Raw genomic sequence first — 15004 nt, 5'->3', positions numbered from 1 at the left:
GTAATTTAAAAATTCCAAAAGACAAATTTAATTAAATTTTTTATTAAATGAAAAAAATTGGGGTAAGCATGCTTGTATAATCACTTTTTAAATATTTTAAATTTTTATACTATGAAGTATTTACGAATATTTCATTTAAATTTGATGCAAAAATATATAATATTAATAATTCTACAATTAATTCATATTATTATTGTAGTTTATTTTAATAGGTTTTTTTATCCACACAACAGTGTAGCTAATTTGGATTATACGTTTATTAATAAATTAATAGTATTAAAATATTTTTATATCAGTATTTTGAATTGTGTTATATTGAGAAAATTTTTTGATAATTATTGATATTGTAAAAGTTTGGTTTAATTTCCGGTTTTTAAATGACGCTATCTAAAGATACTTCAGGTTTAATTTTTAAAACACATTAAAAAATGTCTTATGCAGATTAAATCAATCCATTTTTAATGTAATATTACATTTGTTATTGAATAATATAGTATTTAATATTGTGTTAGTTATTGTGAATAGGAAGAGAAAGAAAATCGAACCACGTTAGCTGACAAACTTCAACAAAACTCCCTGACGAGTTACTCTTCCGGTACCTGTAGTACTAACACGACTCATTCCACTACTTCAATTCTTAAGAATTGAAATGTTTTTCAAATTATCAACTAAGTCTATCCAACATGTCTTTCATCATTTCCTAGGTATGTATATTTAATTAGAACCCTATAAACTTTTATTTTAATTCTATTACCAAAGTAATGAAATATTCGAATACAATTGTTTTTTTTTATAAATAGTCAGAAATGGTTATAGTAAATAATAATTAGGTGTAATATTGATACTTATGTAATTATGTATTATAATTAAATCTGTAAAATTGAAATTTATAATTTTAGAAGTTAGTTATAAATCAGATAAATTGCGTATTAAAAAATTGAATTTTCAACCTTAATAACAATTGAATACCAAAATATTCTTCATAATACGTTGTAAGTAAATATAAAATAACTATAACTAATTAATTTGTTTGTATTATTCTTTGACGTTAGGATAAGATTTTAGTGAAAATGTAACAAAAATACGGTTCAAAGTATCTAAAATATTTTCATTTCACTTTCAGATGAAACCAAAAAACTTTCTTAGTATAGAAAATAATATATATAATTACACAAATACACTTTTAAGGCTGCAATATAAAATATGGCCATTGATAAACAATATAACCAATTCAAACATCAACGTTCAACATGTTTTTATGTAACTTGTAATTGCATAATATAGCGAATAGTCTAATCCAACAAATTAACAGTGGAGGGACTGCTATTATATTGGTAGTTGGAAAATTTGAAAATTATAGTACTTGTAAGAAGTTATACTTGATATAAGGAATGTTGATGATGTAAGGAATAATCTAACTTATTACAACTATAATTAGGTGACTAATATAACTTTATAATACCATTCTGTTTCACAGCTCAAGGGTTGAAATGAAATGTTAACATGAAAAGGGATCATGATTGTTTCCTTTTGAATTTGAATGAAGGAGAAACATATTTTGATTTCACAGACATCTTATTTTTTCACATATAATAAATTAGGTTGTAAAAATTTAAAAACACGAACTCAAAAACATTTGAAAATATTATTAGAGCCTATTAAAATGTATGATATTTGAAAAGGTTCATATTTTACTTTGCCAAAAAATTACATGTGATCGCTATCTTAACCAAGAACAAATCAATACTTGGGTATTTTAAGTTAAATTACTTTTAAAATATAAATTATATTTTGATAAACTTTATATAATAACTCATCATCACTATAAATTGTATTTCTAAAAAAGATTTAAATGATTTAAGTATTATATTGATAATATTTATTTCATGTTCATAGTATCGATTAAAATAAATAAATCGGTCCACTGTTATATTATTATGTATTTTTTCTTAAATAATTATTTAGAAGCTGATTTACTATTTGTCCTACCATATTATACAGTTCATATTTTTTCAGGGAATAGTGTTAACTTCAAAGCTCTATAAATATATTTGTTGGCTTGTATTTACATTTTAAACATAGATTGTTAAAATCAATGTTAGTATTCTATAGAATAATATTCGCCACTAAAAAAAAATATTTCAGTACTTATAGTACTTTATTATTACTTATTTATACTGTCTTATTTGTAAATATCTTATGTTTCGTTTTAAAATATTTTTGAGGAATAGATTAGAAATAAATTTGAAGTTCTGAGATATAATATTTGTATTCATGACCAGCAAAAATAATTACATTTTAAAACATTTTACATATTTCATTAAATAAATAATTTGTTTTCACATAATTTGAATAGCTTAAATTCAATAAAATAAAATAAAATTAGCTTTTTTAAAAATAATAGTGAAAAAAAAAGTAATATGAAATATTAAAATGAGTTATTCTTATTTTTACATAATATTATATAAGAGCTTAAAAAATAATATTTGAAAATAATTTAATTTGATTTATGATAAGATAAAAGCAAATATATTTTTTTTGTTTTAATTTTTTATGAAACTTATTGAAATGATTGAATTAATGTTTAAAAAATTATATTAATAATATGATGATAAAACACTATTGATGGTGTATTTTTGTTAATATTTCCGGCATAAATGAGTAAGATAATATTATGTTGATTTAATTTACTAATATTATCGTTAAAGTGGATTGTTTTTACATTTTAATGTAGAAGTAAAGTTTATTTTGAAGAAAATTAAATACAGCAACTTAAAGTTTAGTTTTTTCTGTTAAGAAAAATCATGATTATAATTTTAAATACACCATTAAAAACATTTATTTGATAATAAATTGTCTTTAAAATAATGTATTAATGTTTGAGTCCATTAGTTTATTAGTCACATTAAAAAAATTACAGAATTAACAAATAATCCTTTATTAACAATGTTTTTGTAGTTTCTTGGTGTTAATTAAGTTAATTTTTATTTATACTATTCGTTATTTAAAATACACGTCTCTATCTGAAATATTCGTGTTTTATTTATAAGTTGTTATACGTTTTCTTTATAGAAATTAATTCCTATATATAGAGCAACTAAATCTAATAAATCTTGTTTATATATAATATTTTCTAAAATTTATGTTCAAATAATAATATGGTATCTAAGAAATAAATCAAAGATGTACTATAATATAAAACATTGCTAGATGGTAAATAATATAATACAAATATACTGTTTTGTGTATTTGATGAACTATTTTGTACTAAACGTTTGCACCATATGTTTAGCCCGAAAGTTTTCGATATAGATGTATTCATATTGTCTAATTTACAATAATTCGCGAATGGACTTTTATTGCAAAAATAACATATTTGTGTGTTAAATTTCCAAGGATACAAATTAGAAAGGGGAATAAAAAATTTAATATACCTCTTAAAAATACCACTTTCTTTCCAAAAAGTAAAATGTTAAGCTTAATAGTCATCAGGAATGGACAGAAGGTGACTCAATTTATAGAAATTCATTCTCGTACTTATAGTTAAGTGGTTTTCATAAAACGATCTTACAAATATTGATTTAAACTTCATCAAATTTTTATAGGTAAGTTTAATTACGGTATAGTTATTTTAGTATATTATATATTTATGTTATTACTACACTGAATAAGATTCATAAATAATAAAAATACATAAACAATGAAATATTGTCCAGGTTTATAAATTTATTAGGTACTGTTTAATCTGTAATATTATAATTAATTAATTAATGCTATATTAGTAGCCATTTGCAAAATTAATTTATGTTTAGTATTCTTGATATAGCATTAGTTATTTTATGTAAAGGCATATTCATATAATAGTGTTCCGATTTAATATTATCTGTTTATTGGTAGTGTCTCGTGAATATTATTACCTACTTATTGATAATGACCTTCATTTTTTGTCAATTTGAGATATAAATATGTGTATTCCGATTTTACTTGTTATTAAGAATACACTTAATTTAAAAAAAAAAAGTAAATTCTTAATTTTGAATATCCGAATTAAAATAACATTTTTTTTACAGATGAAAATGTTAATATTTATCTCATGAAACGCAAAGCTTGTGTCGACGATAAAGAGAGAGAACATGTATGCATTACATATTATATAGCTGTTCGAAATCCCAATTGCCGGTCACCCATTTGGGATTTAGCAGCATCTGGTATGAATTAATTTAAACGTAAAGCATCTAATAATCCGATTGACTACATCATGTCAGCCTAGACATTAATAATACATTTATATTTAAAACAAAAATACGTAGATAATCTAAAATCGATTTGAATTGAATATATTTATTTAGCTAAATAAGCCAATTTATATTTTGATATTTTTAATTTTTTTAAAATAATAAAATGTATTAATAATAAAAATGTTATATTCGTAAACATGGATTTTTTAAATTCAAAATAGTTTTGTTTTATAATAATACATGAATAACTTATTAGTTATTACTATAGTGTGATGAAACTCCCCTGTAACATATACATAATTATATATATACAAGGTATTCAATAAGTTTGGAAACGCTTAATTACTGTATGCATATCTTAATAACTTCATTAGGTTATATCATAAATCATAATGTTATTATTTATCAATCCAATTTCGTCAAATGACTGTTTTAAAACTTATTAAATGACCTGTATAATGTATATATTAATATATATTATACTATAATCTAGCGATTTTGAAGGTTTCCAGTTTTCTTTAGTTTTTAATCCTTTATCTTATAGTCTTTTACAATATCAAATTTCGACTCTAATACGACTTTATTGATAGGGTATTTGGTTTAGTTGTGTTGTTGTTTCTTCTCTTTGGTGTCAGTAAATAAGGTGATCTATCGTCTTTCTACATACATATTTTATAATCGTGGATTAAAATATATTATATATCTGTTGAATTTTGTTAGTTATTATTTTACATGTTTTTTAGTTATTAAATATAGCAGTCAATACGTTTAAGAAATCTAGTGCAATAATAATTTTTTGATTGATTTGTTTGAATATTTGCTTGATTGTTTTTTGTATGGATGTGGCTTTTGTGGCGAAAACGCTAGTAGAGGCAACGAAGTGAACAGAAATGGGTATTTCATAAGACTGGCATAACTTTAATTAGTAATTATTTTTGAAAGCTTTGGTGTAAACTAAATGAGGATTTTTAATTTATTTTTATTATGTTTAGTATTCTTGATAATTAAAATTTATATTTTTTTTGTATTTTGATTTTCGAATGTGGTATATTTGAGTTCAAATTTATTCTTGTCCAAGATAGTAAAATATGTAATTTAAGTTTCAAAATAATTGTATATCTGTGTTGTAACTTTAAATTTCGTTAATAGTTTTTACATAATATTATTTGAAATGAAAAAAGTTTATTCGTCACTTTACTTTTTGAATCATTGTAGTCATTTTATAGAATGATTTTATCGTGACAAAAATGATTCGTAAAAATAATATAATATGTATACATATTGTAGAATATTATGTATGAATAATAAAAAAAGGTTATATTCAAAAGTAAAATTGGAAATCTCTAGGACCAAGGCTATGTACTGCTTTGTGCTTTCTTATATTCTCATCTTAAATGTACATGAGTATAATGTGGTAAAATGTCAAACAGATCTTATATACAGTTGTCACAATTTCTGTTTCGAAGCTACAGTTATTTGAAGAAGTTTGAAAAGTAAAATCTCTGGTAGTTCTTAATCATTCACTTATTTTAATTTAATTGTTTTAACTGCCAATTTCAACATTTTAACTTATGTGTACCTTTTAATTTTATAATTTTATATTATATAAAGTGAAAGGGGTTAATGGTTTTAAAGTGATGAGCTTTTTTTTTAATTATTTTTTTTTTGTAACTATGAGATGGATATTGTTTCAATTGCTTATTGTAATTAGGAGCTTTATATAACAGTAAAACAATAAATTAATATAATATATTTGTTTTTATATAAATCTGTTTTTTAATAATCATTCAAAACATTTAAAGATAGGTAATCCAAATTTATTAGATTCATTTTTAAAAATATGAAGCATTGAATTTATAGATTTGGTTAACTAACTAAATGTTACAATCTAATACAAATGGTTATTAGAAATTGTAATTAATAAAATTTGTAATTTTTAGTTATGAATATATAACAATATGTCATATAAAATTGTTCTAATTTAAAAATCAAATCAATTAATATTTGAAAGAAGAATTCAAAACAATATTAATTTTTTTTATTCTACAAAAGTATAAAACTTTATCAAAACAGTACATTTATAATGAGAAAGTGGATATTATAACTATGATAAAATGTATTTCTATGGAATATTTTAATTATATTGATAACTAGTCATTATCTTTAATTTCTTGCGGAAGTATTACTAACAATAAAATCATCCCTTAATAACGTTGGTCATTAAAATAGGTACTATTTTCTATAGTTTTTATGTTTGTTTGATTTAAGTTCGAATAGATGTATGTTTTTTTCAAAAAAATTTAAATATAATTATATAATAATGAAAAAAATATATGAATATTGTATAAAAATACTTTTATTACTCATTTTTTCAAAATATGATTTTTATAATTAAAAACTGCATTCAATAATTAATATCTATATCTATAAGTTTATTAGTGTCTATATAATTTAACTATAATATTATGTTTAGACTTTCAATATAATCACAATTTTTACATATTTTGTAGATAACATATTTTTAAACATACAAAATTATTTTATCAAAGTTAAATTAGTATGTATTATACATTTATATCTATGGTTTTAATCATTAATGAAATGATTTGTTCAAAATTTCCATACAAAATAAAAATATTTTTTACATCGGCAAAGTATGTACATTTTTCGTTGTTATTTCAATTAACTAATCAAGTTTACAGTTTGTATTCGTTACTTTTGGATTCCAAATAAAAATAGTGAAAAAAAAATTATAGGCTTCATGATTTCAATATTTTTTTGTTTGTTTTTTCGAATTAGATATCTGAGGAGTATGGTGGATGAGAGAGAGCTGTAGGATTAAAATATTTGTATGTGTTTGTACTATGGAGAGATATGTATTTTGTAGTGTTTGGTAACAATCTGATTTACCGTTTTGGTTTTTAAATTACTTACATGTGTGAATATTTGAATATATATTTATGTATAGAAATGATAGGAATGAGGATGATGAGCTGAAGAAATAAAGTGATTTGTATAATATTATGAATTTTTTATGTAAAATCGTTTTACCGTTTTTTTTTTTTTTTTTAGAGAGAGAATGCTTTTGATTATTGGACGTCTACATATCTATTCTACACTAAATAACTAGATTAATTTAGAAAATAAAACTACACATTTCGTGTTTTATATTTTTATAATATAGCTATATTTTGAATTTTTAATAACAAATAAATAGTTTGAGATACATTTTTTTTCAGTATATGCTATAGAAAAATTATAAAATAATTTTTATAGAAGGTATTAAGTATGTTAAGATAATTTTTAATTTGTACTACGTTTTTAATTTCGATGGTGTCTGGTGTTTTATAACTTATCATAATTCATTGAATGCGTTTCTTGCGATTTATAAAAAGACATTTTAACTGGCTCTAATAAAAATCAATAAAATTTAGTCCAATTACAATTTGGTGAGCTTAATCAAAAAATAAAATTGTCAGTAAAATTTTTTTAAATAGTTATAATAATTATTTATTCGTTAGTCATTATATATTATTAGGATAAGCACCTATTTAAACATTAATTTTATTTACATACGAATATAGGTTGTCTCATAAAAGTGTCGTAAACTAGTTTGAATGAATTACCAGATCAATACATCAATAAACTGAAACGTACTTTCATAAATTAACGAACATCCAAACTGTCATAAGAGTATTAGAATTTAATGATGACGACGATTCTGGTTAAATTTATTTTACGTAAATTACAACGTTATTTTGCTTTAAAATCAAACACAGTATTGTATACTATTGATATATTATGTAACTTTGTTCTTGTCAGTCGGTATTATAGCCTACAATAGTTGAAATGAAAGCATGGTGTCTTTGGTTGAAGCTTTAAACTTTGTTATTAAGTCATATTTGATATTTGTCCAGGATTTTCGTCCTTATATCGTTCATAAATTAAAATTTATTTAAATTAACATAAAAGGTATTTTTCAATTATTTTGATCGCTTTTAGGCGTATTCGTAATGCACGTAAGCAAATTAAATTTTTCAATTAAAGTCAACATACTATATTTGAGTCTCCGGCCTTCAGTTTCGCTTAACCTTTACAATCCACTTTAAGTTGCTGAGCTGTAACCTAATTTGGACTAGAGGCTGATTCGTGTACAATATGCCACCTACTTTAAATTGCATTTCCTAAATTAAATACACCTTTTCCAACGTAGTCGGCACAAGGAGCTCTTTCCTCATGGCTTCAACTGTATATATAATTATACCATCCGGTATACGAGGGGGTTATTTATCGGCTAAAACTTGGTAAAGCCGGATTATGCAGCTGGATCAGAGCGAGAAACAGAGGGTTCTTCAATAGAAGAAAGAACATAAACACTGACAACGATTCGATAATTTCAGTAAGTGTCTTTCTTCGGTGATATTTTTATTTTATATTTAATTTGTACTGTTTTAGAACCTAGTTACAACTTACATTACATAACGATTACATTAAATTGCTAATCTAATCGAAGTAATTTAATTATCTGATAAAACACCGATACTAAATTAAAACTTTTCTAAGATGATTTTTGTTTTTTTACATTATAATAATTATTATGATCTCTATAATTAAATATGATTCACATATATAAAATAGCTTATGCATAATAAATCAAAATTGAAAATATTGGTATATTGGAATCAAATTATTGATATTGGGAATAGTGTAAACACTTGATATTATATTGCAGTTTATTGGTAAAGTGGATATTTAGTATTTAGTATGTATATTTCGGTGATTGGTAATGATGTGCAAATAATAAAATATGTATAGCATTTACATTTGAATGTCAAAGAAGATAAATTGTTTAATTGAATAATTTATTCTGTGAGTAATTTGCTACGGACAGAACAATGGGAGTATGAATAAATAATACTTCATAACTTGTTTTAGATAAATGATGTCAATTTTAAATACACCAAGTACTTAAATATACGTCTGAGTTACTTTATTTAAAATAAATATGTAATAAGATTATAGAACTTATAAAGTTTTGAATCGAATTCCCCTTAAAATTATCACAAGCAGCTGAGGTTATGTGATATACATTTGATCTATTAATATTGATTTTTATATTAGTTTAAGTATTATATTTATGTGAATACAATTGTATTATACACAAATAAAAAAAAAAAAAATAGAAAGTTCTTCGTAAAAAAAGATGTGTGTCTCGTTTTGTTTGGTATGTTATTTATAGTATTTCAAATCAATGATAACCTTTATTTGTTGTAATAAAACATAACTAAACTAATTTATTGATATTTCTTACACTGTTTTTCAGTTCCTACGGAAGTAACTCCATTATGTCTAAATAAACAGCCATAAACTAAGTGTACCTATTCTATTGTATTATCTAATAAACATTGGTACATTTAATAAAGTAAACTAATAAACTTTTTAGGGAATTAAAATACGCATCAATCAATCAAATAACATCGATCGTTTGTTTTAATTACTTCGGGTTTATATATTGTTATACTTATCATTTTCATTCCTATAGCTATATGTTTTTTTAACAACATCATGATTTATCGTTTCATTACTATTTATCATACAATAGTTTTAATGGCAGTTACATTTTAGTCAGTGTTTATAATTCAAATTAATTGTAGAACTACCGTGTTTCATATCTGAAAATTAACATCTTGGTTAATGAAAACATTACACACACGCACATACACACCATGAAGACAATACAAGTCGGATAGTAATCATTACTGAAGTTGTTAGTCTGCGAAGCCGGTAAGATATCACTCGTATCTGCAGGAACAAAACAATCTTTTAGTATCTAACCATAATCAACAGTATACTATTTATTTGTTATAGCTTTGATTGATAATAAACCCATAAATAAGGTGAAAAATGTCAACATATTTGTCAATTATTAAAAGATTGAAAATACAGCATAATCTTACGCATTATTATTATGTTGTTATTAGTTATCGTCATAGGTAATTTAAATAATGAATAACTAAAAAAAAAGATTTTGTGGTATAGAATAAGGTAAGATAATATTTTAAACAAATAAATAAAATATAGTTGATTTATTAACAGTTTATTTGTGTTTTTGTCATTTGTTTTTTTTATGCAATACATCTTTGTAAATTGTTTGGTTTTATTTAGCGATTGGCCGTTATATACATTACCTATATTATATTTATAATATTTTACGATACTCTTGAAATATTAGTATATCATCAATCATCATAAATTAATAAAAAATAGAATACTATTTAGATTATAGATATTAGTTTTAGTTTTTTTTTTTTTTTTGTACAACTTTAGTATAATAATAAAGGACATCTTATTAATATAAATATTTATTTATCATATAAGTACAAATATCATACCTAAGGGTGGTTTAAAACTGATTAATAGTGAAAATAAATTAAAATCGTATAATAAGGTCTTTAAGCAATTCACTATAAGTTTATCATGAACTTGAAGACGTTTTCTTTAGTTTATAAGGTTTACCATCTAGGGTTATTATGTCTATTATTATTAACCGCCGCGGTCATGATAAATTGTGATAGAATCTAATAATGGACTAACTATTATATAATTAGTCAAACTGTATAAGACTATTAACTTAAAACTTTAAAATTATTAATTTACTGTTTGTTATAAGATTTATTACAGAGAATATTTTATTTCTTATGGACTATAAGATCAAATATTAGCATTTAAAATGTATTAGGTACACATGTATTTATATATTTATTCTAAATGATTTTACTCTACTTTCTAAATCCATTATTAATATTATTTTTTTTTTTTAAGGCAAATACTATATTTAAAACAACTATTTGTTCATAAAACATTTTAGAAATAAAGTAGATATTTATAAATTAAATTAATCTAGGTTTGAATAAGTAATTCAACTGTGAAATTAATTGAAACGACCTATTTATAATGTAGGTCCCGATGAATATTACTTATGTGTATTATACGACTTAAATTTCTCTACAGTCTACAGTTTTGGTTTTGCCTAACTTAAAGGAGATTATTGAGCTACGAGAATGAATAGCTGTGATCTATTTAAAAGAATTACATCAAAGGGATATTTGACACAAGTTAATTTATAGGCTGTGAGATCATTTCTGAATTACCATACACCGTCGGCCAAGAAGGCTAACAGGGGTGATCTCAGACAAACCTACCCATCGAGTCAGTATAACTATTTAATCATAAAATCCTTACAATCCCTTGCAGTACTGCACACGTATTATACAAGCTCTTTAGATTAATTTATTTTAGTCAACAATAATCCAATGACTTAAATTTCCCGCAATTTTCACGATTATTGAAACTGATAAAGGTGTTCTAATTTCCTATCAAAAGAATCTTTATCTCAAAGCCAAGAACTTAGAAACAATTATTAATACTTTAAATGCTAGTTTTTTTAATGATATGAAAGAAAACAAATTCTATACGTTTTTGTTTAAAATAGTCTTTAATTGTAATGAAATAAAAAAATCTATATAGATGACTAGATGATCATATACTATTTATAATAATAATTATGTTTTATATTTTACTACTCAGGGTGAGAAAATCATAGGTATTTGTTCATGATAATATTTAACGTATTATATGAAACTATGATGGTTTTTAAATCATATTTAAATTAATAATATTTATCAAAACAATTTATATAAATTATTTTTATCGGCATTCTTTTGAAATACGTACATTATACTCACAATGGCTTTAAAATATTTGAATTGTACTATTTTTTTTTAAATTAACTTCTCACTAGTGAAAAGTGTGTGCATTTTAATTGTCTTTAAAAACAAACCAATTAGTCATAAAGCTTAGATTTAAAAAAATTATTTAAAACCATAAACGATAAAATAAACACAATTGAAACTTATATAATACATGGTATTAATTTTTGACCAACCGGATAAAGCGTTGTGCATCTAGAAATAAACCGGTAGTAAAATACTAAGTTCGTTTAAAATTCTTATTGTCATTTAATTTTGATAGTTATTTAATTATTTTTAGTTTACACAACCCTATAGTCTAGAATATGAAAACGTTAAGATTAAAATTAAGTTCGTAGAGCAAATTTGAAAAATACTAATCAAATTCCCAAGTTTGTTTTTCATTTTATCGATTTAACTATATTTTTATGTATTTAATTCTTAAAAATACCTCGTACACCTAAATAATATACAATTTATATAAATATAATGTCTATGGAATAATATAAATATAATCGAACTTATTTATAACTTTAATAACATTTGGGAATATATGATGTAATATATTAATAATATAATTACATAATTAATATTGTAACATAGATATTTTCATATAATTTTAAGAAAAATATTTTTTCACCAAGAATTTTATAAAAATAAAATAATGGAAACTTTCATTCTTAATAAATTATAGTTAAATGTTAAATCATAGGATAATCTTTAATTAAGTTTTAATTAATGGTTGGGAATGAAAAACAGTTATAAACTAAATACTAAATACTGCAGTGGAAAATCTAGTAATGTAATGTAGAGTCAATGATGATTATCTTATTGTCGTTATTAGAAACTAAAAACTTAAAAAGAAGAAAATTTAGAGTTACTTGATGTATACTATTATGGCGAAAAAACTTATCATGCTATATACATTTATTATTGAAGAATGTTCGTTAGGGAAAATATTTTGAAGAATAGAGGTAGGTAATGTAATTTGTATTTTATCAATTTTTTTCGTTCATATAATATAATATGTCGGGTGAACTAATTATAAACTAAATATATCACAATGTAGTTTTTGGAATAGCGCCACGTTATTAAAAAAAAAAAAATATATTTACAAAAAAAATATTTTGAAATTGATTTAATTTAAATTTTTTTTGTATTGAAAAAAAAACGTCAAAATCCCACAGTATTTCAAAGTTTGATAATATTATTATATTTATTAATGAGGTTATTGACTTTTATAATTATCTTTTATAATAATAAAAATAAAAAATATTTCCGATTATTCAAAAGAAAGGTTTCTGTCATGATTCATTTTGACATGACATGGATAACCTTTTTGGTTTTTTTTTCGATTGACAGTAATTATTATTCGACGAGGAAATTGAAAAATGATTATTTATGATGTTAAATTTTTATTAGTATATAAATAAAAGTTTTAGTTGAAATTTAAGAGAAAAATGTCAGGTAAAATATGATTCAGGCTGATAAAGTAGTAGTCACTCGTCAATGATCGTGGAATAAATAATATTGAAAAGTGTAAGGTATTTAAAATGTGTTTCTTCAAATAGTTACAACTTAAAATAAACATTAATCAGCCAATGTAACACTTATTTATCGTACAGAGTTTTGTGGAACAAAGTTTTAAGTGTTGGCTGATTTGTGATGTTTTTCTATGGATGAATGAATTTTAATGGGCTATATTTTCAACTTAAATCGTTGAAACTTTTCACAATATTTTTACTTTAAAACTTCCAAAAAGGAATATGTGGATTTGGTTTGCATAATTTTGTACTCGTTTGTTGTCTATTAAGAGTATTTTTTCTATTGTTGAAATTTAATGATCGTGTCTAATACCGGCTGTAAATGAAATTATGTTTATAGCATTCGTAAAAAACAATGAACTCTGAAAGCAATAATAGAAATTTATTTAAAACGTTAAATAATTTACATAATCAAGTTTATTTTAATTAAATTTATGTTGTAAAATATCAAATACGTAATAGAGGATACATAGATACATAAATTTGAGTTCATCAGGAACAAATTTGCGTGGTTAGCGTGTGAATGGAGTGAACCAATTTAATGACAAGAATATTATTATTGTTTGTATGTATATATCGTCTTATTATGATATTTACATTTTTACGCGAGTTATTATTATTTATTACTATTCATTTAACGGGCTAAAGCCTTATATAGTGAAATAAAATATCGATTACAGTTATTGTTGATATTTATAAAATAATAAATAAATACACGATAGTAGTTCAATTAATGAACCACAGAAATAATTTTAACTAGGTTACTGGGAATATAAGATAAAATAATATGTGCTATTGTGCTTATTACCAAAGCGCGATATTCTGTCATTTTCGATGTTTGTTAAGGATGTTACAAGGAGTACGTAAAATATTATAATTTATTAAAAAATCAAATAAAAAGTCAAACATAGATAAGTGTTATGTAATTATATTTAAGATTGGTAATAGGTCTAAAGAATTTACAGTGGAAGTTTGCAGTTAAAGTTTTCTAGCGCAATTTTATTTTACTTATATCGATTGTGTATTTATACATCAGATACTCGTAATTTGTAATTTTCGTCATAAAACTATAATACTATATAACCTATACGTACTACGTATTAATTTTATACTATAATATATTGATTATGTACTATATTTTTGTTCTTAATTTATTCTAGATTCCTAAAATTAAACTATTGATTGTAAGTTGGAGTTAAGAGCGTTCACGTGAAATACGTTTTCGAACAATAAAAATCCGTATTAGTATGGACAGAAGTAGAAACGCAAGACATATCGACAATAATAATATAATAATAATACATGAATATAAATAAACATATTATCATACTATTATAGTTTCCTATACATTTCTCATGATCAGAAGTAAAATCGTAATTTTCATAGGATTTTCATTATCAGATTCTGAAAATACATTTTTTACATATTTCTATATTCTTATAACTTTTAATAACTATCATATGTTGAAGTTTTT

General features: G+C 22.8%; 1 protein-coding gene across 2 annotated transcripts in view; it reads right to left on the bottom strand.

Annotated features, from left to right (window-relative positions):
- The window catches only part of LOC114128607 (allatostatin-A receptor-like), a 173739-nt gene that overhangs the window by 21000 nt on the left and 137735 nt on the right, over positions 1–15004 (bottom strand). Inside the window, exon 5 of one of the 2 annotated variants that reach the window (XR_007605229.1) lies at positions 9964–10040. The exons of the other annotated variant lie outside the window; for it this stretch is intronic. The gene's annotated coding sequence lies outside the window, so the exon portion shown is untranslated. The remainder of the gene's footprint in view (positions 1–9963; positions 10041–15004) is intronic. 2 annotated transcript variants of the gene reach the window in all.

Source organism: Aphis gossypii, chromosome 3 (genome assembly GCF_020184175.1).
Source record: "Aphis gossypii isolate Hap1 chromosome 3, ASM2018417v2, whole genome shotgun sequence".
NCBI lineage: Eukaryota > Metazoa > Arthropoda > Insecta > Hemiptera > Aphididae > Aphis > Aphis gossypii.
This window is presented reverse-complemented; position numbering and strand designations above follow the sequence as displayed.